General features: G+C 39.9%; 1 pseudogene across 1 annotated transcript; it reads left to right on the top strand.

The window, feature by feature from the left end:
* Window positions 1–19,599: 19,599 nt before the first annotated feature.
* On the top strand, window positions 19,600–20,275 carry LOC308616737 (WASH complex subunit 3-like; annotated as a pseudogene). Its single transcript has one exon. The product of its transcript is annotated as a WASH complex subunit 3-like (transcript).
* Window positions 20,276–23,049: the final 2,774 nt, after the last annotated feature.

Below are 23,049 nucleotides of genomic sequence, written 5' to 3'. Positions count from 1 at the left end.
AGCAATAACTCCAGAGGATACTTATGCAGATTTCTAGATTTTTATTTCTCTACATTGCTCTCTTTTCCAGAGTTCTACATGCACTTCCAGATGCCTCTGTCTCCTTGAGTTTTGGTCTCTATCTCCTCCATTCAGCAAGATCACTAGGCCCTGTTTATTTGCCCTTCCCTGCACCCATGCTTCAAAAACTGTCCCTATGCATTTAGCCAAGGAAATTGTAGCACTTATTTCATTTATTTCCCTTCTCTCATGTATCACATTCCAGGATTTCCTAGTGTTCAATGTATGAATACAGTCTGTTAATATTTTTGCCTAGTTGTATAGTTGTTTATGGTGGTTATTTATATTGTGTTATGGCCAGGAATGGAATAAAGCCCCTTAGCTCCCCCCACCCTTTTTTTCTGGCCATGCCACGCAGCTTTGCAGGATCTTAGTTTCCTGACCAGGGTGTTGAACCTGGGCCCTGGCATGAAAGCGCTGAGTTCTAACCACAAAACTGCCAGAGAATTCCCTGTATTTTAAATTTTCATAAAGTATACTATGGTTGAATATGTTCACGAGACAGTTTGAATTTTCAACTTTCTAGATCTCATATAAAACACTGAATTTTGCATTTATGTCATGTCAGATAGCTAATAACCTATAGTTTTATCTTTCCCAAAGCCACACAGAAATTTCATCCTTAGAAGAGAATAAAGGGGACATTTAAGTTAATCCTTGTATGGTGCCTGATGACCTTTTATGAAATTCTTTTGTTTTATTAACAGCTTATATTTGAACGTCTGTAGCAGTGTGGAACTCTGTCCTCCCAAAGAAATCTTATCCCATGATAAGACAGTTCTGTTACAAAAAACCTTCTTAAGTTGGCCTAAATTCTTTCTTCTTGTACTTTCCAATATCTGATTTGTATGCCAGCCACTGGAATAATCCAGAATTTATTTATTCTTTTAAATCATTCATATCCCACCTGCTTCCAAATCAGATTTGAGGCAGTCTATTCAGAAGACATGCATGGCAAATGTTTGATGCATAAGAACGTCTCTCAAGTCCCCTAGGCATACTCTATTCTAAATTAAGCATTCCTGGTCCCTCAATTATTTCTCATATAATTAGGGATTAGTTCCCTTATAAGAAAAGCCACAAGGAAGTAGAATGGTGGTTTCCAGAGCCTGGGGGAAGGGGGAAAAGGGGAGTTGTTGCTCAATGTTTATAGAGTTTCAGTTTTGCAAGATGAAAAAGTTTTTGAGAAGTTATACTGCTATACTGTACACTTAAAAATAGTTAAGATGTAAACATTATATGTTTTTCACAAAAATTTTTTTAAATGACAATAGATGCATGTAATAAAGGCAGTTGAAATAGTAAGCAAAAATGGAGGTCTCTTCCTGATCTTATAACAATGTTTTCATTCTTTTGGCTTTGTTGCTAGATCTTCTCATCAATGAATACATCAAATCCAACCTTGTTTCAGAGCTCTGTTGAGTGGGATACTGGGGGGAAAAAAGGAATCTGGACTATAGTAGGGGCTCCATAAATGAGGCTATAGTTTAGCCATCAGTCTGAGAGAACTAGGTCTGCAGAACCAAAAATGCAAACTCTACTGTTGTTACTACAGTGGCCAGGGATTTAGAGGTTTTTACATTGGATTAAAAACACCTTGACTTGAACTTGGAAGTGTAAAATCTGAAGTGTGGGCCAGCTGGCTGGAGATCTAAGGAGAGCTGATGGTTCAGTTCCAGTCTGAACAAAGGCAGCTTGGAGACCCAGGAAAGCTGGTGATGCAATTTCTCTCCAAAGGCAGTCTGCTGGAGAAGTCTCTCTTGTTTAATCGTATTTTTGCCTTTGTGTGTGTGTGTGTGTGTATGTGTTTATACAATTATTAAAGGTTGCTTTACATTTATAGTTATTACAAAATATTGGCTAAATTCCCTGTGTTGTATAATACATCCTTGAGCCTATCTTATACCCCATAGTTTGTACCTCCCATTCCCCCCACCCCCCCATACTGTCCCCCACCCCAAACCGGTAACTACTAGTCTGTTCTCTATATCTGTGAGTCTGCTTCTTTTTTGTTTTACTCACTAGTTTGTTGTGTTTTTTATATTCCACATATAAGTGATATTATATGGTATTTTTCTTTCTCTGACTTTTTTCACTTGGCATAGTGCCCTCCAAGTCCATCCATGCTGCGGCAAATGGCAAAATTTTATTCTTTTTTATGGATGAGTAGTTTTCCATTATATATACATATATATATACCACTCTTTATCCATTCATCTGTTGATGGACACTTAGGTGGTTTCCACATCTTGGCAATTGTAAATAATGCTGCTATGAACATTGGAGTATGTGTATCTTTTTGAATTAGTGTTTTTGTTTTTTTTTTCAGATATTTACCCAGGAGTGGACTTGGTGGGTTATACGGTAGTTCTACTTTTAGTTTTCTGAGAAATCTCCATATTGTTTTCCACAGTGGCAGCATCAATTTACATTCCCACCAACAGTGTAGGAGGGTTCCCTTTTCTCCACATCCTCACCAACATTTGCTACTTGTGTTCTTTTTGATTATAGCCATTCTGACAGGTGGGAGGTGAAATCTCATTGTGGTTTTGATTTGCATTTCCCTGATGATTAGCGATGTTGAGCATCTTTTCATGTGCCTATTGGCTATCTGCATGCCCTCTTTGGAAAAATATCTATTCAGTTCTTCTGCCATTTTTTAATTGGGTTCTGTGTTTTTTGATGTTGAGTTGCATGAGCTCTTTAAATATGTTGGATATTAATCCCTTATTGGTCATATCATTTGCAAATATTTTCTCCCATTCAGTAGGTTGTCTTTTTGTCAATCTTTTTATTCTACTCAGGCCTTCAGCTTATTGGAAGAGGTCCACCCATATTATGGAGGGTAATCTATTTATTCAGAATTCAGCAATTTCAATGTTAATCTCCTCCCCAAACAGCCTCCAAATTAACACATAAAATTAATCATCACAGATGTTTACCAGAGACACAGCAAGGGCTAGCAGTAGCGAAGTGTCAAAACTTCAAAAGACTCCACTGAGATTTAAGTGAAAGGACAAGTCCTGTAGAAAACTAGGGGAAGAACGTTCCAAGAAGAGAAACCGGTGAATACAGAGGGTTATGGTTAGGAGAGTATTTTTCTAAGGAACAGGGGAGACCAGTGTGGCTGGGGCAGCAAGGGCAGAGGAGAGAGGAGCAGGAGCTGAGGCCAGAGCAGCAACGCGAAGTCAGATGCAGATCACTGAAAGCACATGGGGTTTTTGTTTGTTTGTTCGTTTGTTTGTTTTTGCGGCATGCGGGCCTCTCACCTTTGTGGCCTCTCCCGCTGCAGAGCACAGGCTCCAGACACGCAGGCTCAGCGGCCATAGCTCACGGGCCCAGCCGCTCCGCAGCATGTGGGATCCTCCTGGACTGGGGCACGAACCCGTGTCCCCTGCATCGGCAGGCAGACTCTCAACCACTGAGCCACCAGGGAAGCCCAGCACGTGGGGTGTTAAGCTGGATGACACAGTAGCCATTCCATGGTACGAGCAGAGGAATAACATGAGCTAATTTTATAATATGCTTTTCTTGATACTATTTCGATTAAATAGGCCTAAATGGTAGAAAGGCAGGCACTATTTCAGACATGTCTCAGATGTCATTTGAACTGGAGTTCAAAGCATTTAAGTGAATGATTGAAAGTCACAAAGCTGGCAAGTGACAGACCCAGATCTGATTCTCTTTTCCCTCATGTGATATGCTGACCTCCAGGTCATTCTGCCCTTCCTATGGCCTACAGGGTCTCCAGGTCACTATTTGGTGATTTAGAGTCATGATTATTGAAGCCACAATTTAGCATTCTCAGAAAGAAGAGTCACATTAATCCAAAGATGAAAAGATCCAATTCCTCTTGTCTTTCCTGTGAGCTCAGGACTAGGATTTGTCCTGTAGTGACAGAAGCCATTCCCACCTTCTACTAATGCTTTTGCTTCAGAATGTCAGCTTATTCATTCTCCCAGATTTCAATCTATTCAGTGATATAAGGAAACATATTTTTCCCCTTTCCTCCAGTCAGGAGGCTAAGAGATATTTCCCTGGATGATGCTTTTATAATATTCAACAGCAGCTCCCTGGAGAGAAAGGATAATTCAAAATCTTAAACAAGATATTCAATTTGAAATTAGTTAAGTGGTTATTTGGCTGAAAGGGATTTGACAAACAAGAAGTACTTCTGTATCTTCAGGTGAAGGAAATATTCATTTGGATTTAATTAGCAGTGGAATTTTTCTGGCACCTCTCCATTATGAACCTTCAAGCATTGAAAGGGTAATTAAAATCTCTGCAGGTTAATAATCACAATAAAGTTTCATTTAAAAATGAGAATTCTAAGCTCAAATGCAAAACACTGGTATAGGATTCCCAAGAGTATTTCCTCCAAGATCATAATTAATATACAGACTGTAGTCATGCATTTTATTAACATTTGTGGTCTTGATCAATTTGCTTTAAAATCACACAGCTTTCAAATCTGGTAACTTTAGGCTTGGAAGAACATACATTGTGCATAAATGTTGGCACTGAGTTTCTTCAAAACTCTCCAGTAAGCACATTATCCTCTGGCACAGAAGAAATGCTTATAGATGAGAAGAGAGACTTTGTATTGTCTCTGTTGGTTTTTTTTTTGCTGGAGGGGTGGCAGCTCAGGATCAAGGGCACTGCTGACCAAAATCACAATGATAGTGAGAAATACAAGGGTTCTGGCAGAGGGAAGTAGTGGTTAGCTAGTATTTTACTCTGAAGTCTCATTTTACATATTCTAAGTGTGGGAGGACCTGATTCTCCTCCTTCCTTTGTCCCTTTATTCCTCACTGGGCTTATCCCTGGCATGGAAGATGGCTTTAAGCACGACATACCAAAATTCTACTACAAGAGGTGACAGATGTTAGAAAATAAGAAGTTTGCTTATATTTTTAGGTACTTCATCCATGAAGAATGTGAGTGTTAAAGGCAAAAGATTTGTAATGGAAAAATGTAGCTGCTTTGAGGTCCTAGAGGATGAGGAAGGAGGGAGAAGACTAAGGGAAAGTGAACTCCAGGTGGCCCTGTGCACTCCAGGTGCCCCTGTGCACTCCAGGTGCCCATGGAACACTCATAGAATGTGGCACAAAAGGTGAAGCCAAAGAAGATTTCCTCTGGCCTCTGGATACTGTGAGGATTTCTGAAAGCTTTCTGAGAGGACGTCTTCCCTTCCCACGTTTGTAGGGCATAAGTGTAAGTTACCATGCCTGTTTCCAAAAATGTTCAAAAAATGCCTTATACACCTATTCATCTTTCAGTCCTTCCAGGGGTGTCCTGCAACCATCGCATACAGACTCATGAGAACCAATTGTTAAATTTTTAGGAATGTTGGGGGCAACTGTTAAATCACTGATAGTTTGTAAATGGCTATGATGAAAATATCTACACCATGAAATCCAGCAATGCTACAAATCAGGTTCCACCCCAGACAGCCAGGTTTTAAACCTTTTTCAGCACACCACTGAAGTTTTCTACTCACTACTCAACACCATACCATGTGGTTTTTGCTTCATTTTCCACCCCACTTATTACCTCTAGAGTTCACAGGTGGCATCCTTTCCAAATCCAGTTATCCCCACAATCCACACTCTTCCTGACCTCTCAGCATTTGACAGTGTCAGTGGAGTCCACCTTCCCTTTCCTCCCACAATACTGCTATCTCACGGTCCCAAGAGAGTTCAAACTCTCTTCTAGGTCAGTTTCAACAGTTCTGTTTCTTCCCTCCTTCCCTCAATGTCACTATTTCTCCTTAGTTGGTACTGAGCCTTCTTCACTCTTTCTCCCTCAGCCAACCCATTCACTGTCTGGTTTATCTTACTGTGCAGTGCAGATGAGGGCCATGCCAACCCCTACTTCCCAGACTCATGGTTCAGTTCCAGGCTAGTATTTTATCAGCCTGCTAGTGTTAGCACATGGTAGGCCCCATAGTATCATAAACTCAACCTTTCCAAGAGCAAACTCATTATCTCTCCATCTTTCCTCAGTTCTTGCTCTGACTTCCTTATGTTTGCCAATGACATCATTAGAACAGCTCTCTCTACCCTGTCTGATCACAGGGAATTTATAAATAAGAAATTTTAAAAGAATCTTTGTTTTTCCTTCCTTATTGTTTATTTCTAATTTACAGCACATCTTCATAAAATATTTCTTCCTAATGTATCTCACATATGTTGCCCCTGATAGTCCTCTTTTCATCACACTGCTTTAGCTAAAATCTGCTTGTTTTATCCTCTTCACCATTGCACTAGACTTCTAATTTGTTGTCCTGAATACCTATTGATGTGGGAGGTACCAGGTGAAAGGTAGAAAATCCCAACCATGTTCAGATGCTAATCTAGGTTAAATTCTTTGCCAACTCTCCCTTCAGGAAGTGGAGACTAATTACCCTCCCCTTGAGTGTAGGCTAGACTTAGCTGACCCAATTCTAATAAATAGAATAGAGCAGAAGTGACAGTGTGAGACTTCAGAAGCTAAGTCATTAAAAGCACCAGGCTTCCTCCTCTCTCCCTTGCCTTTGGATCATTCACTCCAGGGGAAGCCAGCCGCGACGCCATGAGGATGTCAGGCAGCCCTGTAGAGAGGAATATGTGCTGAGAATCTAAAGATTTCTGTGAGTGCCATGAGACTGACCTATCTTTGTGGGTCCTCCAGCCCACTCCTGTGATGACAGTTCTGGTCAACAGCTTGACCGCCACCCGCTACGGAACCCTGGGTCAGAATCATCTCGCTAACTTACTCCTGGATACTTGTCCCTTGGAAACTGTGAGATAAAAGATGTTCATTGTTTTAAACTGTTAAGTTTTGGGGTCATGTCTTAGGCAGCAACAGATAACTAATATACCATCTTTCACCTTGCTCCAAGGTCAGCTTTAAAGGGAGAGTTCTGATGATGCCATGTCAGTGCTAAAAATTTCCAGAGGCTTTGGAAATAAACTCTCCACTAGATAAAGTCCTGTCTTTTTAGTCTGGTATTCAAGGCACTCTACAATATATCACCAGGCATCTCTTCAGCTTTATATCCCAGAACACTATCTATTACAGTTTATGTTGAGCCAGTTGAGAATGTTATCCATTCTCTGCATAATATGCTGTGCTTTCTATCCCATTCCTATTCTTAGAAAGGAATGTTGTGGCTTTGTTATGGTGATCACAGAGACTTATAGCTTTAACATCTTTTCAAACCCTCTTCCTTAAAGAAATCCAGACGTTAATGCTTCTCTTAAGTATAGCAGAAGGAAGATGAGGATTAGAACATACTTCAGGTCATCTGGTTTTTCTGCAGTTAAAGACAGTTTTGTTTGGTCAGGGGTGTGACACTGCCCTCTTTTCTCTGCTCTTAGCCTCTATTGCCTTTGGCTTGGGCCCAGTCCCTGCAGGATTGCTGCTTTCTGGAGCTCGCTGTCTGAATTTTTACCCCTCTGCCTCCTGCTAGCTCATGACACTTATTCCAATCTCCTTAATATTAGAGAATTGCTCTATTCCCAGTTTGATCATAGATATGAGTCTCTTTTGTCTTCAGTTAGCCATTTTCTAATTCTATGGTTCCTCGACTTAGCCTTATAATTAAATTCATTTCAGCATCTTGGTTTCTTAGAAAGCAAAATACCAAACACACACCCCCCTCCTTCTCAGAGGGTCTCCCAGCCATCTCCACCCTGTCTGGAGGTCCATGAAGCAGTAGTGGGTGGCCCCTCCCGCCGTCTGAATGTTTCTTACCATATGTGGAGCCATACCTTTGTGGAGTTGATGACAGGATGGTTTCATGCATCACGTGCCCAGAAAAATTTCTCTCTACTCCTTTTCTTTCTCTTTTCTTCTCTTTTTCCTTGTTCTTGCTTTCAATTTTTTCATCTGTATTCTCTGTCTTTTCTTTTTCTCTACACTTAAGCACTATTCTTCATGCTTTCACCCTGTGGATAATGTGCTTGTGTAAAAACAGTCAATATTTTAAATTTTAGTGAAAAAAAACAAACAAACTCTAGTTCGGTCCTTATGTACCAGCAGCTGCTGTAGGAAAGGCAGACTTTTGATTTCTCCTGCCTGATGCCTCTGAGTTCACAATGGGGACGTCTGAAGTCCTGATGCACGCTGTCCATTTCAATTATCTTACTTTATTTATATGAATGAATTAAAGCTTATTTTTTGCTCAACTGTCCCATGAGAACAGAGTTGTCAGGCATGAGTCAGCCATCTGATATGCCCTTAAAGTGGGTAGTGACTTGTAAATACTTCTAACCTCCTTAGGTGCCAAATTGTACTAGTTTTATATCTGGAAGAACCAAAAAAAAAAAAGGTCACATTTGCTTCTTCAAGACTGTCATATATTTGTCCTATATTTCTTAGACAGACAGTGACCATCTACCAACATTCCTACATGGAGACATCCCACTGGCCATCTAGAAAGGGATATGAGAAATTGGAAGGACAATATCTTCTACAGGATAAATCTGAGTCTCAAAGAAATAAATGACTTGACCAGGACACTAAGAGAGAAAGAAGAATCAAAGGGACAGGTCAGTAACCTAACTGCCAGACTACCGCATATTTTGGGGTGTTACACTGATGCCAAGTGGTAATTAATGACTGTCCATTTGGCTATAGTGCCCAGTTGTTTGGCGAAACACAGTCTCAAAGTCTCTGTGAAAATATTTTTTAGATGTGATGAATATTTAAATCGGTAGACTGTGAGTACAGCAGATTATAATGCCATAATGTGGGTGCTCCTCATCTGATGAATTGAAAGCATTTAGCAAAGCGATTGAGCTTCCCAGTGGAGGAAGGAATTGTGCCTCCAGATTGCCTTATGCATCAAGATTGTAACATCTACTCAAGAGAATTTCCAGCCTGCTGGTCTGTTCTGCGGATTTCAGACTTGCTAGCTGCCATTACCACGAGTCATTTAAAATAAATCTATGAATCTATCCTATTTGTTTGGTTTCTCTGGAACCTTAACTAATATGTGATGATACTGCAATTAAGCTATGCTTATCAGCTGATACCTTAAATAACCAGATACAGGAACATTTGTACCATTGTACTGTACTAGTATTCCTAACTGCTGCTAGAATTCCTGGCTAGCATTTACTGAGTTCTTAGTACACATCAGACTCTGCACTAAGTATTTTCCATAGATCATGGTTTTAAGCTATACATTAACCATGTGATATTGTTGTATATTTTATTTTATGCAGCTGGATTTAAGGAGAAAAAGGGTAAAGAAAATAGAGGAGTGGGAAAGCAAGGAAAGAAAGGTTAACACTTGCCCATGCCCACATAATCAGTAAGAGGAAAATCCAGGACATTGACCCAGATCTAAGTCCAAAAGTCACATTCATACCAGTACGCTGATCTTAAGTACAGGAAAATCCACTAGTAACTTGTGAATTGAGGCTCTGGTATTTGGGGATCCAAGTTCACCAACAGAAATACAGTTTGGTAATCCTATTCACCAGCATTACTAGGGCAGTTTCTAAATAGCTGACCCTGCTGAGAAATGGGTTAAACCTGAACTTAAAAACTAAGGATGATCAGTCATTATCAAAAGACAATCCATAAATAAACATCCAGATTTGCTGGTTTCTTTAGAATAATTGAAATATAGAAGGTTTACACTCCATTTAGTTTATTTACATGTCATCATTGGGCACTAGGAATACACATAAGTGAGGTTTTCTTATTTTCATTTTAAAGTAAGAGAACCATACCTCTTTAAATGCCAATTTCTTTTAAAATAATTATCAATGAATTTTTCTAAAATATACTACATTTTCCACCCCCTTCCCTCAAAAAAGAGACTGAACATAGCTCAAATGCATCTTCTGACATAGGATGACCATTACTACCATACCTTTTTGTTCATAGAAACACCTTCCAGACCTAGTGATGGATGAAGCATTTTTTTTTCCTGCACTAAAGAGAACTGGATGTCTGGGATTTTATATTCTTGTCTACTTCTTATAATGTTTCAATTTCCTTATACCATCTGCTGGTACCCCTCACCACTGCCTTCAGTGGGTCTTTATTGCCTCTTGTATGCAAGGTATCTAAATCTGAAATCATTATCTTTGCCAAGACCCTCTTTTTCAAAGAGCATTCAGGCCCTAAATTTCATATTAATGTTTAACTTCTCTTTATCTCTTGTTTCTCATGTTTAACTTATTGCAGAACTAGATTGAATCTACTTCCTCCTATGAATTGTTAGGTGACTTACTAATACACATAATTCTCAGACAAGATTTATTCAAGTGTAAGTGTTCTCCTCCCTTTCTCGAAACTGTCTTTTAAACGAGATATTGTGGAATGCAGAATCAAGTGAAGGGATGGAGATGTGGTCAGAGATTGGATTTAAGCTTCAATCTAAGTTGATTTTCATAACAAAGACCCCTGGGTGTTGGGTACCTGCAGGAATGGAGAATAAAGAAAAAGTAAACAGTTGCTAGTGGCTGTAAGAAAAATTGGGACATGTAAAAAGGGTTGCTAGGGTTACGATTCACATGCCCAATAATATTCTTTGAAAAATGAAAATAAAGGCTAGAATTTCTTCCTTTTTTTTAAATTACTAGTTGATGACTAGACTGCTTCTTCAAAGTTACCCACCTCAGAGACTGTCCTGTGACTTAGTAGCTATTCAGATTGTGTTTGTTGAATAAATGACTGAGTAAATGAATAAACACAGGCTTTTTCATGGATTGAGGGCCATTCTACACCCTCAAATCCTGGGTTTGTGGCAGTCATTTTTCTCACTTCTCCTACATCCTTTTTTATTCATTTCAAGGGTCTTGTCTGTGTTCTTCAAGGGTGGGGATGAGGGAAGTTATCACAGATAAAAGAACAGAGGCTAAAAATGTGGCACAGAAAAGAGGATTTAATGTGGATGCAGAAGTCTTTACTCTGCTCTAACTTGCTAGGTGTCCTTAAGAAAATACCTCAGTCAAAGGAGGTGATTGGCTAAGTCAACACTCTAGCATGAGGCCCAGTACCTAATCAGCGCTTAAGTAATACTCAGAATGATTTCTTATTCCCACCGCCCACCCGCCAGCTCTAAAATTCTGAGTCTATAATTCTAGGAAAGCAGTTTTGGCAGATTTGATTCTTAATGAGACATCCCTTGAGCACAGAAAATTTGGACTTAGGCTGAGATACTTTCTGCCTCTGCTTCCCTCGAGAGGATGGATGGCAGTCCCATTTGTATTGCCTATAAAATCATGCAGAGTGGACCACTGTAATATACCTAATAAACCATCTGGCATTGCTTTTGTTTTTCCCAGAAACTGCCTACCACACATTATACCAAAAAGAGTGCGTCTGCATATATACAGAGCACACAAACCTGCTTGTTCACTGAAAAGTTTTCCCTGCAAAAGAGGTCAAGGTGAGTTGGTTACATGTACACCGGCTTTATTTGTTGTCTCCTAAAACTATACAGAGCTGGGACCTATATCAGTGCTGATGCCAAAGGAAAAGAAATAGTGTGGAGAAAGTGGGGTGAAAGAACGTGCAGACAAAATCTATTTGAGTCTGATAACTAATGGGCAGTTACTCTCATGTGGCTCTTTCTTCCTGTCACTTTCTAAGAGACTGTCCAAGAAGCTCTGAGATGATCAGATATCCATTCCCAGAGGAATGGGAAGTGCAACCCACATTGTCCTACAACCAGTGCTACCAGGATTGAAGACTATATTAGGAGTCACCAGTTCACTTCCTCAGTCTGGGAGAAGTTGGGATGCTTTTAATTGTGGGTCCAAAGTGCTTGGGACTATTGTACTGAGTCCCAGTTATTCTCTTCTCTCCATCATATGGCTCAAACCTAGGTGTTTGGCTTTTTCTTCAGTTTTTTGCATGGACTCCAGACCCCTACTCTGTCCTGCTAACAATCCACCTAAATTGAAGCCAGATGCCCTGATTTATTTCTGCCATCCCCTGTACTGCAGGGTCAGCCCTTGCTGACTTCCCAACCCCAGGAGCCTCAGGAGAGTCTTATTCATAAGAGACTGATACTGATGATTGAGGACATCCAGGGGATGCATGGATTATGGACACAAGACTGACTTCTGGGGGAGTTGAGGAAGATGGCGGAAGACTAAGACACGGACATCACCTTCCTCCCACAGATACATCAGAAATACATCTACACGTGGAACTGCTCCTACAGAACACCCACTGAAAGCTGGCGGAAGACCTCAGACCTCCCAAAAGGCAAGAAACTCCCCACGTACCTGGGTAGGGCAAAAGAAAAAAGAAAAAACAGAGACAAAAGAATAGGGACGGTACCTGAACCAGCGGGAGGGAGCTGTGAAGGAGGAAAGGTTTCCACACACTAGGAAGCCCCTTCGCGGACGGAGACTGCGGGTGGCGGAGGGGGGAAGCTTCGGAGCCACGGAGGAGAGCACAGCAACAGGGTGCGGAGGGCAAAGCGGAGAGATTCCCGCACAGAGGATCAGTGCTGACCGGCACTCACCAGCTCGAGACGCTTGTCTGCTCACCCACTGGGGCAGGCGGGGTTGGGAGCTGAGGCTCAGGGTTTGGAGGTCGGAGCACAGGGAGAGGACTGGGGCTGGCGGCGTGAACACAGCCTGAAGGGGTTAGTGCGCCACAGCTAGCTGGGAGGGAGTCCGGGAGAAAGTCTGGACCTGCCGAAGAGGCAAGAGACTTCTTCTTGACTCTTTGTTTCCTGGTGCATGAGGAGAGGGGATTAAGAGCGCCGCCTAAAGGAGCTCCAGAGACGTGCACGAGCCGCGGCTGAAAGCGTGGACCCCAGAGACGGGCACGAGCCGCAGCTATCAGCGTGGACCCCAGAGACGGGCATGAGACACTAAGGCTGCTGCTGCCGCCACCAAGAAGCCTGTGTGCGACCACAGGTCACTGTCCACACATCCCCTCCCAGAAGCCTGTGCAGCCCGCCACTGCCCTCAGGCTGCTGCAACGTCACGCCGGGCCTCTGCCTCCGCAGGCTCGCCCGGCATCCGTACCGCTCCCTCCCCCCCCAACCCCCACCCCCACCCCCCGGCCTGAGTGAGCCAGAGCTGCCCAATCAGCTGCTACTTTAACCCCGTCCTGTCTGAGCAAAGAACAGACGCCCTCAGGTGACCTACACACAGGGGTGGGACCAAATCCAAAGCTGAGCCCCGGGAGCTGTTCAAACACAGAAGAGAAAGGGAAATCTCTCCCAGCAGCCTCAGGAGCAGTGAATTAAAGCTCCACAATCAACTTGATGTACCCTGCATCTGTGGAATACCTGAATAGACAATGAATCATCCCAAATTGAGGAGGTGGATTTTGAGAGCAAGATATATTATTTTTCCCCTTTTCCTCTTTTTGTGAGTGTGTATGTGTATGCTTCTGTGTGTGGTTTTGTCTGTATAGCTTTGCTTTGACCATTTGTCCTAGGGTTCTATCCGTCCGTTTTTGTTTTTTGTTTTTTTTCTTAAAAAATTTTTTTTCTTAAAAATTATTTTTTATTTTAATAACTTTATTTTATTTTATCTTACTTTATTTTATTTTATCCCCTTTCTTTCTTTCTTTCTTTCTTTCTTTCTTTCTTTCTTTCTTTCTTTCTTTCTTTCTTTCTTGCCTTTTATCCCTTTTATTCTGAGCCGTGTGGATGAAAGGCTCTTGGTGCTGCAGTCAGGAGTCAGTGCTGTGCCTCTGAGGTGGGAGAGCCAACTTCAGGACACTGGTCCACAAGAGACCTCCCAGCTCCCCGTAATATCAAATGGCGAAAATCTCCCAGAGATCTCCATCTCAACACCAGCACCCAGCTTCACTCAATGACCAGCAAGCTACAGCGCTGGACACCCTATGCCAAACAACTAGCAAGACAGGAACACAACCTCACCCATTAGCGGAGAGGTTGCCTAAAATCATAATAAGTCCACAGACACCCCAAAACAAACCACCAGATGTGGACCTGCCCACCAGAAAGACAAGATCCAGCCTCATCCACCAGAACACAGGCACTAGTCCCCTTCACCAGGAAACCTACACAACCCACTGAACCAACTTTAGCCACTGGGGACAGACACCAAAAACAACGGGAACTACGAACCTGCAGCCTACAAAAAGGAGACCTCAAACACAGTAAGATAAGCAAAATGAGAAGACAGAAAAACAGACAGCAGATGAAGGAACAAAGTAAAAACCCACCAGACCTAACAAATGAAGAGGAAAGAGGCAGTCTACCGGAAAAATAATTCAGAATAATGATAGTAAAGATGATCCAAAATCTTGGAAATAGAATAGAGAAAATACAAGAAACATTTAACAAGGACCTAGAAGAACTAAAGAGGAAACAAGCAACGATGAACAACACAATAAATGAAATTAAAAGTACTCTACAAGGGATCAATAGCAAAATAACTGAGGCAGAAGAAAGGATAAGTGACCTGGAAGATAAAATAGTGGAAATAACTACTGTAGAGCAGAATAAAGAGAAAAGAATGAAAAGAACTGAGGACAGTCTCAGAGACATCTGGGAGAACATTAAACACACCAACATTTGAATTATAGGGGTCCCAGAAGAAGAAGAGAAAAAGAAAGGGACTGAGAAAATATTTGAAGAGATTATAGTTGAAAACTTCCCTAATATGGGAAAGGAAAGAGTTAATCAAGTCCAGGAAGCACAGAGAGTCCCATACAGGGTAAATCCAAGGAGAAACACACCAAGACGCATATTAAACTATCAAAAATTAAATACAAAGAAAACATATTAAAAGCAGCAATGGAAAAACAACAAATAACACACAAGGGAATCCCCATAAGGTTAACAGCTGATCTTTCAGCAGAAACTCTTAAAGCCAGAAGGGAGTGGCAGGACATATTTAAAGTGATGAAGGAGAAAAACCTACAACCAACAGTACTCTACCCAGCAAGGATCTCATTCAGATTTCATGGAGAAATTAAAACCTTTGCAGACAAGCAAAAGCTGAGAGAGTTCAGCACCACCAAACCAGCTTTACAACAAATGCTAAAGGAACTTCTCTAGGCAAGAAACACAACAGAAGGAAAAGACCTACAATAACGAACCCAAAACAATTAAGAAAATGGGAACAGGAACATACATATCGATAATTACCTTAAATGTAAATGGATTAACTGCTCCCACCAAAAGACACAGACTGGCTGAATGGATATAAAAACAAGAGCCATTTATATGCTGTCCACAAGAGACCCACGTCAGACCTAGAGACACATACAGACTGAAAATGAGGGGATGGAAAAAGATATTCCATGCAAATGGAAATCAAAAGAAAGCTGGAGTAGCAATTCTCATATCAGACAAAATAGACTTTAAAATAAAGACTATTACAAGAGACACAGAAGGACACTACATAATGATAAAGGGATTGATCCAAGAAGAAGATATAACAATTGTAAATATTTATGTACCCAACATAGGAGCACCTCAATACATAAGGCAAATACTAACAGCCATAAAAGGGGAAATCAATAGTTACACAATCATAGTAGGGGACTTTAATACCCCACTTTCAACAAAGGACAGATCATCCAAAATGAAAATAAATAAGGAAACACAAGCTTTAAATGATACATTAAACAAGATGGACTTAATTGATATTTATAGGACATTCCATCCACAAACAAAAGAATACACATTTTTCTCAAGTGTTCATGGAACATTCTCTAGGATAGATCATATCTTGGGTCACAAATCAGGCCTTGACAAATTTAAAAAAATTGAAATCGTATCTTTTCCGACCACAATGCTATGAGACTAGATATCAATTACAGGAAAAGATCTGTAAAAAATACAAACACATGGGGCTTCCCTGGTGGCATAGTGGTTGGGAGTCCGCCTGCCGATGCAGGGGACACGGGTTCATGCCCCCATCCGGGAAGATCCCACATGCCACAGAGTGGCTAGGCCTGTGAACCATGGCCGCTGAGCCTGCGCGTCTGGAGCCTGTGCTCTGCAATGGGAGAGGCCACAACAGGGAGAGGCCCGCGTACCACAAAAAAGCAAACAAACAAAAAAACAAAAACAAACAAAAATACAAACACACGGAGGCTAAACAATACACTACTTAATAACCAAGTGATCACTGAAGAAAGCAAACAGGAAATCAAAGAATACCAAGGAATGAATGACAATGGAGACCTGATGACCCAAAACCTATGGGATGCAGCAAAAGCAGTTCTAAGAGGGAAGCTTATAGCAATACAATCCTACCTTAAGAAACAGGAAATATGTCAAATAAACAACGTAACCTTGTACCTAAAGCAATTAGAGAGAGAAGAACAAAAAACCCCCAAAGTTAGCAGAAGGAAAGAAATCATAAAGATCATATCAGAAATAAATGAAAAAGAATGAAGGAAATGATAGCAAAGATCAATTAAACTAAAAGCTGGTTCTTTGAGAAGATAAACAAAATTGATAAACCATTAGCCAGACTCATGAAGAAAAAAAGGGAGAAGACTCAAATCAACAGGATTAGAAATGAAAAAGGAGAAGTAACAACTGACACTGCAGAAATACAAAGGATCATGAGAGATTACTACAAGCAACTATATGCCAATAAAATGGACAACCTGGAAGAAATGCACGAATTCTTAGAAATGCACAACCTGCCAAGACTGAGCCAAGAAGAAATAGAAAATATGAACAGACCAATCACAAGCACTGAAATTGAAACTGTGATATAAAATCTTCCAAAAAACAAAAGCCCAGGACCAGATGGCTTCACAGGCGAATTCTATCAAACATTTAGAGAAGAGCTAATACCTATCCTTCTCAAACTCCTCCAAAATACAGCAGAGGGAGGAACACTCCCAAACTCATTCTATGAGGCCACCATCACCCTGATACCAAAACCAGACAAGAATGTCACAAAGAAAGAAAACTACAGGCCAATATCAGTGATGAACATAGATGCAAAAATCCTCAACAAAACACTAGCAAACAGAACCCAACAGTGCATTAAAAGGATCATACGCCATGATCAAGTGGGGTTTATTCCAGGAATGCAAGGATTCTTCAATATACACAAATCAATCAACGTGATACACCATATTAACAAATTGAAGGAGAAAAACCATATGATCATCTCAATAGACGCCGAGAAAGCTTTCGACAAAATTCAACACACATTTATGATAAAAACCCTGCAGAACATAGGCATAGAGGGAACTTTCCTCAATATAACAAAGGCCATATATGACAAACCCAACATCATCCTCAATGGTGAAAAATTGAAACCATTTCCACTAAGATCAGGAACAAGACAAGCTTGCCCACTCTCACCACTATTATTCAACATAGTTTTGGAAGTTTTAGCCACAGCAATCAGAGAAGAAAAAGAAATAAAAGGAATCCAGATCGGAAAAGAAGTAAAGCTATCACTGTTTGCAGATGACATGATACTCTACATAGAGAATCCGGAATATGCTACCAGAAAACTACTAGAGCTAATCAATGAATTTGGTAAAGTAACAGGATACAAAATTAATGCACAGACATCTCTGGCATTCCTATACACTAATGATGAAAAATCTGAAAGTGAAATTAAGAAAACATTCTCATTTACCATTACAACAAAAAGAATAAAATCTCTAGGAATAAACCTACCTAAGGAGACAAAAGACCTGTATGCAGGAAATCATAAGACAGTGATGAAAGAAATTAAAGATGATCCAAATAGATGAACAGATATACCATGTTCTTGGATTGGAAGAATCAACATTGTGAAAATGACTCTACCACCCAAAGCAATCTACAGATTCAATACAATCGCTACCAAACTACCACTAGCAGATTTTACAGAACTAGTACAAAAAATTTCACAATTTGTATGGAAACCCAAAAGACCCCGAATAGCCAAAGCAATCTTGAGAAAGAAAAATGGAGCTGGAGGAATCAGGCTCCCTGACTTCAGACTATACTACAAAGCTACAGTAATCAAGACAATATGGTACTGGCACAAAAACAGAAATATAGATCAATGGAACAGGATAGAAAGCCCGGAGATAAACCCACACACCTATGGTCACCTTATCTTTGATAAAGGAGGCAGGAATGTACAGTGGAGAAAAGACAGCCTCTTCAATAAGTGGTGCTGGGAAAACTGGAAAGGTACATGTAAAAGTATGAAATTAGAACACTCCCTACACAAAAATAAACTCAAAATGGATTAAAGACCTAAATGTAAGGCCAGACACTATCAAACTCTTAGAGGAAAACATAGGCAGAACAATCTATGACATAAATCACAGCAAGATCCTTTTTGACCCATCTCCTAGAGAAATGGAAATAAAAACAAAAATAAACAAATGGGACCTAATGAAACTTCAAAGCTTTTGCACAGCAAAGGAAACCATAAAGAACACCAAAAGACAACCCTCAGAATGGGAGAAAATATTTGAAAATGAAGCAACTGACAAAGGATTAATCTCCAAGATTTACAAGCAGCTCATGCAGATCAATTACAAAAAAACAAACAACCTAATCCAAAAATGGGCAGAAGACCTAAATAGACATTTCTTCGAAGAATATATACAGGTTGCCAACAAACACATGAAAGAATGCTCAACATCATTAATCATTAGAGAAATGCAAATCAAAACTACAATGAGATATCATCTCACACCGGTCAGAATGGCCATCATCAAAAAATCTACAAACAGTAAATGCTGGAGAGGGTGTGGAGAAAAGAGAACCCTCTTGCACTGTTGGTGGGAATGTAAATTGATACAGCCACTATGGAGAACAGTATGGAGGTTCCTTAAAAAACTACAAATAGAACTACCATACGACCCAGCAATCCCGCTACTGGGCATATACCCTGAGAAAACCATAATTCAAAAAGAGTCATGTACCAAAATGTTCATTGCAGCTCTATTTACAATAGCCAGAACATGGAAGCAACCTAAGTGTCCATCATTGGATGAATGGATAAAGAAGATGTGACACATATATACAATGGAATATTACTCAGCCATAAAAAGAAACAAAATTGAGATATTTGTAGTGAGGTGGATGGAGTTAGAGTCTGTCATACAGAGTGAAGTAAGTCAGAAAGAGAAAAACAAATACCGTATGCTAACACATATATATAGAATCTAAGAAAGAAAAAAAAAGGTCATGAAGAACCTAGGGGTAAAACGGGAATAAAGACACAGACCTACTAGAGCATGGACTTGAAGATATGGGGAGGGGGAAGGGTAAGCTGTGACAAAGTAAGAGAGTGCCATGGACATATATACACTACCAAATGTAAAACCGATAGCTAGTTGGAAGCAGCCGCATATCAGAGGGAGATCAGCTCGGTGGTTTGTGACCACCTAGAAGGGTGGGATAGGGAGGGTGAGAGGGAGGGAGACGCAAGAGGGAAGAGATATGGGAACATATGTATATGTATAACTGATTCAGTTTATTATAAAGCAGAGACTAACAAACCATTGTAAAGCAATTATACTTCAATAAAGATGTTAAAACAAACAAACAAACAAACAAAAACACTAGGATACTATTACCGGCTTGGGCGGGCCAGGTGGGGGAGAGGTTTGTGGGTGAGCCCTGGGTCCCTCGCCCGCTGAGGAGATGGATGAGGATGGGCTTCCTCTCACGGGGTCAGGCATAGACCTGACTAAGGTGCCAGCTATTCAACAGAAAAGAACGGTGGCATTTCTAAACCAATTTGTGGTGCAGACTGTACAGTTCCTCAACCCCTTTTCTACAGTTTGTGAGGAGAAACTGGCAGACCTTTCTCTTCATCTCTAGCAAATTGCAACAACTCTCAATATTTTAGATGCAAAGTTGTCATCTATCCCAGAGCTAGATGATGTCATATTTGAAGTATCTCCTATAAGTGTCACTAGGATCACAAATGAAACACATTCTGAAACCACTTCAGAGCAACCACAGAACCGTTTACAAGACTCTGGACCACGGGAAAGTGAAGTAACACTAGAAAATATCTTAACTGTAGCCAAGGACATAAGATATGCCAGATATCTCAAAATGGTTCAAGTGGGTGTTCCAGTGATGGCAATCAGAAACAAAATGATATCGGAAGGACTAGACCCAGATCTTCCTGAGAGGCCAGATGCCCCAGTGCCTGATGTAGAAGGTGAAAAAAATACAGAAGAAAGTTCAGACAGCGAATCTTCTTTTAGTGACTAAGCTTAATTTTGATAACAATTACATATACATGTGTTGGTGCACATTTACATTCTGTAAGAAATAGAGCCTGAACTTTAACTCTTCATCATAAAAGCATCCAATGGCTACATATCCACCACCAAGCTTCCTCTGTGAAAAAATAAATAAAGCATTTATATTAAAAAAAAAAGACTGACTTCTGATATAATCACTGATTGGAATCTTTAAATTACATGTTTCACCTATGGGATTGGGCCAAACACAATCTAGATTTTTTATGCCTCTTTAGATACTACATTAAATTCAAGACGCAGCCACTCACCTGGGTCAGTCCTGCCTCACCAGTCCTTTCCAGGCTTGCTTTCTTCTTCCTTCCCACTTAAGTCTCATGATGCACCGTGACTGAGCAGGACATCCCAAACCAACCAGTTTTTTCCTATTTGCAATAATACCGTGGACTCTCATCAGTTAAAAACAAAAACAAAAACACGCTTGGTCAAGTGTGCTTGTATATAACAGGACCACAAGGCTTCATTCTGTGTTATTACTTTTCACACCATGGGCCAAAGTGAGGATGGAAGATCTTGCCCTGCAATGAGGTAGAAACTTCATTCAGAGGCATGAGAATCAGTAAGGAAGCTAATCTCCAATGGACTGAGCCATGTCTGTATCTACAGTTTACATGCAGCCCTCTGGGTGCTGTACGAGCTGCTGGGTTTCAGATTACTCCCTGCTGGTATTTGGAAAACACTTCCTCTATATCCACTTGTTTAACAAAGTTAGCAGCAAATATCAGTTCTTTCCTCTGGGAGGGCTTAGGTGGCCTAACTTCCCCATGTACCACGTCAAGTAGGGTGAAAATAGTAGGTTACACTATTTGTGTAACTCAGTAGTAAGGGCTGAGGCAGGACTTGTTGTGTGCTTTCAAAACAATGATAACTCTTTTCCTTGTGTAAGCTCTTTCCCACAACTATATTTGGAGTGGGGAACTGCAGGAACGTGCAATTTTTCTGTTTTAAACCATCTCCTATTTGTGGCTTACCTGGAGGAGGGCCGGAGGGGAGGGTGGTAGAGTGGAAAGAGGAGTGGGCATATCCATTAGGAGTCCTGGGTTGAAATTCTGACTTTACTACCCTACTGGCTATGTGACCTCGGACATGGGACTTAACCTTCCCAGACCAAGGTTTCTGCATGATTCAAATGAACATACTACCTTGAAGTATTTACATGTTTTAAATCATTTATTCCTTATAACACAGCAAATGTACCATCCATCACCACCTGTGTCTCCTCCCCTTTTGTAGCTCATTGTCCCCTACTTGTATCAAACGCTTCCCATCCTCTTGTCCCACAGCCCGAACTCCCTTGTAACATGTTGCATACAATTTTAAGAGTCTAAAAAGGAGAAACAATACTTACAACACATTTGAAAATACATCTAGCAGTTGGGAATGCTATAGTAGGTAGACCAAATAACGTTCTGATTGTTTCTCTGCCATATTAAAAAAAAAAAAATTTCAATAGTTACCTTCCTTTCTAGATCTCCTGAGAGTATTTTCAGATTATTTCCATGGAAAAAATCTCATCCTTAATTATTTCCCTTGTTAATTATTTCTATTTGCATGTGCACACATCTGAATGATGTACATATTTATATATTTATACTGTAAAATTTTATTAATCATGTTCGTGTGTGTGTGTATATACTTGTACAATACATATAAACACAGTTAGCAAAGTTATACAGTTAAAAAATTTTAAACATTTGAAATTTCGTGAATTAAATTGCAGGTACCATAATAGCAAAATGTTTTCATCTCAATATAAATATAAATTGATAAAAATGAGATGAAAATTGTCTTGCTCTAGAGAAGCTATCTTTAATTTACTAAAGATATTTAAGTATATACCATCAACAAGTTTGAACTTTTCTATGAACTTTACATATTATGTTAAACATAGAACTATTCATAATAATTAGATAATTAGCATAATAAACAAATATATTTTAGATTTACTCCATATTTCTTGTAAGTTTTATTTAAAATAGCATTTTTTTCTGACCATATATGTTCATTTTAGAAAAAATACAGAAAATATCCAAAGATATGAGAATTTTTAAAAACCTGGCATTTTACAAGCTAGAAATAACCAGTGTTACTATATTTTAATCTCAGTCTGTCCCTATTTATTTTCTGTATGATTTTCATACTATGTGAAGTCTTAAATTCTGTTTTCTCTTGGCATCACATGAGACTTTTCTCAGGCCATTAAATATTCCTTAGAAAAATAGTTTTACTGGAAGCATTCTACTTTATCATATATATATATATATATATTATGATTAACTAATTAATTTATAAATACTGTTTACTGAATTCTTTTCAATGTTTACATTGGCTAGAAGCTTTTATCAAGATATCTATACATGCATCTATTGAAATATCTTAGTATTGTTCATAGAGTGGCTTCATTATCTAGACAACTTAAGCTTATTTTAAATATTTTAAAGCTTTCTTTACTGGTTCACTTTTCATGGTATACCTTATAAATACCTTTCATACCCTTTCATAATGTCATCTTCCTTAACAAAGAGTTTTGGCCACAGTTGAACATTCTTTGGGCCAAAGTCGTATTTCTAAATGTCATTTGTTGTGGTTGGTGGAAATTGAATGATGCTCTAAGGTTTGTAGAGTGAGGTGGCTGCCAGTCTCCACTACAGAAGTCCTCAGGCTAATGAGGATGGTGAGGAAGTGGAGGATTGGTACTATTTTCTTATCTTTTATCTCTGCCATCAAGTGAGACTTCTTTCTTCTACCAGTACCTCCAAACTACTTTTAAACTAACATTTGAAT

Source organism: Mesoplodon bidens, assembly GCF_964165515.1.
Source record: "Mesoplodon bidens genome assembly, chromosome: 1".
NCBI classification, from domain to species: domain Eukaryota; kingdom Metazoa; phylum Chordata; class Mammalia; order Artiodactyla; family Ziphiidae; genus Mesoplodon; species Mesoplodon bidens.
The sequence above is the reverse complement of the archived record's forward strand: the minus strand, read 5'-3'. Positions and strand labels throughout refer to the sequence as shown.